Genomic DNA, 6,000 nt, shown 5'->3' with positions numbered 1-6,000 from the left:
TAATTCTTGCATACCGGTATACTGTTACTTTATATTCTGGATATTCAGTTTTAAGAAAATTTCATAACCGGTCAGATACTGATTCACCCCCCCCCCCCTCTTAGTATCTGTGGGAACCCTAACATTGACATCATGACAAAACCATACCAAAATACCAACAGTGTTTATATTCTACTATTGCTTTGGAGAGGTCTTCATTGTATAGGTTAATTTGGAACTAGATTAGATTTGCTTTGGTCTTTTTGTAATATTCAGATTTTGGATGAGTATATACTATATAAACAGTGTATTAAGAGTTAGAGACCATTTCATTCTTAGATGCTTTTAAACAATTTTTATGAGGGTTGAAAAGGAATTTCCACTTGACTGTAGCTTTGGAGTATAAAACTCGTGTATCAAATTAGGCCTTGTGCCAAGGGGTTTGCTATAAATAGATATCAACATGCAAGGATGAGAGAGCAAAAATATTTTGCATATCATGTGACTATATAGTCATTACTACTAGTTTAAATTCCCCTCTCACAACTTTAAACTTTTTTATGTCAGTAGGGCAGGATTTAATTCAACTTTGATACCTGTTATTATTGACTGTCTTCCATCTACCTACATACCCACATCAAAAAATATCAACAAGAATTATTTTATGCATCAAATCTTACTGAAGCATGAAGGTAGAAAAAGTTATTAACCATACTACTGGGAATGGAGTATCTACATCACAAAACCACTGGCACTCATGGTGGTGCTACATTTCATTTCACCCCCCTCCTTGAGAGTTCAATTTATTAATGTATGGCTTCAACAACCTTCTCCCTAAGCTTTCCTACTCAAAATTTAGTGATTGGAGAACTAACATTACTGGTAAGGAGATGTTAATGAACTGAGTAGATTCTTTATTTAGTAGAGATTAATAGGAACAAAAAATTGTAATTTGGGAGCACACCTATTCTCCTTCTTAGGATTTCAAAGTGGCAACAGTGGGAAGTGGGAACCTATAAGCAGTGACTTTGGCACCAACATTTTTATTTTGAATTAACTGGTCTAAAAGGACAATAAATTATACAACAATATATAATTGCATAAAATAGTTAAGCTATGGCCTAGGTAAACCTCAGTTTGGCACTCATAAATTAGAAGTCTTGTTTTACTTTTACAAGCCATTGTAAATATGACTCTAATTTTAAGGGGAGTGGTTAAGCCAAGGCCTTAAAATATAGATTATCTAGATATGTAGTGTGCAACAGATGGGGAGAAAGTCTAATAAAAACATGCATCAATATAGCCAAATTGTTGTTTTATCAGAAAATCAACAAATAATCATGTTTCAACTTTTAGAGATAGCACAGGTGAGACATTTATAAAGCATGCATTGCATTAGAAAACACTAAATGTGACTTTAAAGTTGAGGTGAAGGATGCAATTAAGTTCAAGACCTTAAGGAGTAGCTCCTCCAGATATGTAGTGTAAAAACTAGATGGGGATTAAGACTCATAAGAACACATGTATGAATTTAGCCAAATATGCAATTAAGTTCAAGGCTTTAAAGATGCTGTAACAGATAAGCAGTTCAAGACATTAAAGACTAGATGGGGAGCAAGATAAGGTTATGAAGATATTGAACATGCTTGGGGTAGAATTTTTGGGTATTAGTGTATTACAAAGTTTAGAAAAGGTTTTCTTTTATTTCTTGAAACCCTAGACCCATGACAGTCATAAAATATGACATACCCATAAAGGAACAATGAGGGTCCTTAAGTGCATGTAAAAGGGGGACAAATTTGTTGTTAAGGACAAATAAGCTCATGGTTGTTAGTGTTAAAATTCTACCATTGAAAACTGATTTCAAAGCTAGGCACAATTAATAATACTTGTCTTCATACTTGTGAAGGATGAAGATGTGAATCTAAATAAAGTGGAAAAAAGTGCAATGCAAGATCCAAATTCACATTCACACTTGTCCAATAAAGCCTAAGACCTATGCATAAAATCAAATGATAAAAATTAATACCATAGCAAATATCATAGATTTCTCAATTGTTTCTTGATGTTTTCTTGAATTCTTTAAATGTGGGTTGCTCTTCAAACTAGCATAACCATGAGAGCGGGATGCAGAGGTAGGGGGGTAAGTCACAATGGAAAACTCAACATACAGAACAACTCACTAGGGCATACTTACTAGTCTCCATCCTAAACCGCTACAAGTTTGAGCCCTCGCACATAAGTTTGGAAATCCCTTGGACCTTGGATATCACCTTGGACATGTTGATTAAATTGTTTTGAGAACATGATACAATGCCACAAAATCAACTTTGTAATCCCAAAGTTCTCACTTGCTCTTACTTGACACAAATCAATCCCTAGCAAACTATACTGCCCATTTGATGGACAAAAGACACCACAAAATATTTCCTAAAGCCCTAAAATCCTTAGGCTTTGTTAGGAGAAAATTTCACAAGGTTGACACACCCTTTATACTAGTCTTTGGATAATAAAAGACTTCTATGTGAACCCCATTTGCAACATTCAGATGATTGACAACAATGACTGTGACAGCCAAGTCACTTAGGACAATCGGCAAGATATGAATTGTTTCCACTTATTCCTTGCCTCCAAACCCCTTTAAAATTTTCCAAGGATCACTACAACCCTATCTTAGATGTCCACAACATAATAAGATTATTCATTTTATCATACTCCCCAAATCTCAGTCTTCATTTATTCACTAGGACAGCCACACACTATCTAGGGACAACCATAAAGTTCTTGATGATTTTCCCTACCCAAGAGCCACAATAGCTTGTAAAGGGTCTGCAATAACCCTCTACACCCCTCAATACCTTCCTCCAAACACCAAGGGGATCTATCTTGCACTTGCAACTTCAAATCTACCCTCGATACTGCACTAGGTCTGATACATGACCAATATCCTACCAATAGTCACCATTTGCATGTGCCAATGAATCTTGGAGACCTACAAAGAATGAAAACATGAAATATAATACCAATATACATGTTCCCACCCATTGGGGTGACTTTTCACTAGTGGGGATATGATTTATACATTTATTTTTTATGACTGGATACCCTAACAAGGGTTTATGACAGTTTTTAGAAAAACTATGATAACTTGCTCAAATCAAAATGAAAATCAATCAAACCAAAGAAAAAATTTCATGGATTCATTGTTCTATCATTCCCAATAGGTTTATAATACCAACAAAAAAATGATTGAAAATAGACTATAACGTTCTGAAAAAATAGTGAAAATTGCAGAAAATCTCCAAATTTTATTGACTTTTCCTTCGATACCTCCAACAACTGATCCTATGGTCGATGAAACAAGGATATTATGTGTCTCATCAACCCTCCAACATGCATAACCAATATTTGAGTATTAACTAACATTGAAACAAAACTAACACACTTTTTACAACTTTGCAACAAAAGTTGCATTGACATATTTACAGTGATCTCTTGGTGACCACGCCACAATTAGGACAATGATCTCAAACACACTTTTTACCATTCTCTTGGTCATTTTTCCCAGTTGAGTATGTCTTTCTTATGTATTAATCTTGTTCGAATATACAAATCTTAAAACAAAAAGAAATTTTATTATAAATATACAAAACGTATTGCCATGTATGCTAATTCATTTAGTTCAACAATTCTATTTTGACAAGTACTTCTTTATTTTGAAAAATACTTACAACCAAAGGGTTGTAGATCAATTGGTTGAGCACAATTGGTGAGGGTGATGGTATGTTTCTTGATTATACCATCCATAAAAAACTCAAAATTAAATGAAAAACTTTTATGAATATAGAAAGCTTACTATTATATATACTAATTCAATAATCCAACAATTTTATTTTGAGAAGTAAATCATTCCTTTAAATATTATTAACAACCAAAGGATTGTAGTTCAATAAATCAAGCATAATTGGTGTAGGTGATAGCATGTTTCTTAATTATACCATCCATAAAAGGCTTAGACTATTATATATAAAAAAATCAATAATTCAACAATTCTATTTTGAGAAGTACTCCCTTAATTTAAAAATTATTAACAATCAAATGGTTGTACTTAAATTAGTTGAGCATAATTGGTGAGAGTGATGATATGTTTCTTGATTATACCATCCACAAAATGCTCAAAATTAAATGAAAATCTTTTACTCAAATACATCGTCGGTGGAAAGCTACAAAATGCCATTTTCATACATAAGAAAGACATACTCAATTGAGCACAATCACCAAGAGAATGGTAAAAAATGTGTTTGAGATCATTGTCCTAATTGTTGTGTGGTCACCAAGAGATTGCCGCAAATTTGTCAACCTTTCTTTCATTTAAACCAAGTAAACCTTTATGTATATGTATATGCATATGCATATATGCATATGGATATGCATATGTATATGTATATGCATATGTATCCATAAAATGCTCAAAATTAAATGAAAATTTTTAATGAATACACAAAACTATATACATATGCATATACATATACATATGCATATGCATATACATATGCATATGCATATACATATGCATATGCATATACAGAAAGGTTTACTTGGTTTAAATGAAGGAAAGGTTGACAAATTTACGGTGATCTCTTGGTGACCACACCACAATTAGGACAATGATCTCAAACACACTTTTTACCATTCTCTTGGTGATTGTGCCCAATTGTGTATGTCTTGCTTATGTATGAAAATGGCATTTTGCAGCTTTCCACCGACAATGTATTTGAGATGTCTTTCATTTAGATATGGCATGAGCTTAGTCCTAGAGTGAGACTAGGGAGTTGGACCATCTCAACCATGGTGCGCCTGATCATATTAGCTTGAAACCAGTGCGCCTCATATTAGCCTCAAACCTATACCCCCTATTGGTAGGTGGTGGGGATAGAATATCATTCGCTGTACATATCAATGACTGGATAATAATATTTTTTTTTCGATAAAAATATTATTATCGTCGGAATTACGACGGATACCAAGCTTTCCACCAACGATGAAATTGTCGGACATACAACGTTCTCGTCAGTGCAAAGGTTCTGGAGTTGTCGCACTTCTGACTCAAACTACACAAACATCCGACGAGGATGTTGTATGTGCGATGACACTTCATAGTCGGACTATCCTCAATGCATATTAATGGACCAATGACACAAGTGTCGAACAAACAGCATCACCGTCGGTGCAAAGTTCCAAAATTTCATCAACTTTCTGACGATTTCTACAAAAGCATCTGACGGGGATGCTGCATGTCCGACAAATTTTGTGACTGGAAGAGCGATCATGCCCACCGTCGGTAGAGTCCATAGGATTGTCGTATTTCTATCAGTCAGGGGCATCGTCGGCAAGTCCGACGATAAGTTTTCGATGGCTACTTTTGTCAGCACTCCAACGAAAATTAGTCGCAATTTCGACAATCGGTCATCAGAAATTAGCTCTGAATGTACTGGTGCCAATGGACGATAATCATGCCCCCCTTAAATGTGACCATGTTTCCTACAATGTTTCTCAATTGTTGTGATTAGAATTCTTCTAGTCTTTAAGCCCTTACAATTTTTGTAGAGACAATAACATAATCCAACACCTTTTCTTTTCAAACTAGACCACAATCTAGCAATTGTCTCCTTATTTTGTTCTTTGCTGATATTATTTGATATGATCTTTCTTCACAGACAAAAAAATTGAGCTATGGAAACTTCAGTCTATAACCTTCACAAACTAAGCAAAACAATGTCACAAGTACAAAAGTCATTGAAAAAAATAGGAAGCATCACTATCATCACGAACAATAGTCATTGACAAATCACAAGAGCAACAGCTATATTACAGCAATGTCAAAGCACTCTGATAAGATCAAATTAGTGACCACTATAGTATGAGGATGGTGAAACCATTAATACTTAACTCCATGGCTCCCAAAGTTATAAATAAACCAAGATAATATGGATGCATATATATTGACAGTTTATTGTGCTA

The sequence above is a fragment of the Cryptomeria japonica genome, chromosome 8 (assembly GCF_030272615.1).
Source record: "Cryptomeria japonica chromosome 8, Sugi_1.0, whole genome shotgun sequence".
In the NCBI taxonomy this organism is placed as follows: Eukaryota; Viridiplantae; Streptophyta; class Pinopsida; order Cupressales; family Cupressaceae; genus Cryptomeria; species Cryptomeria japonica.
Note: the sequence above shows the minus strand (reverse complement) of the source record.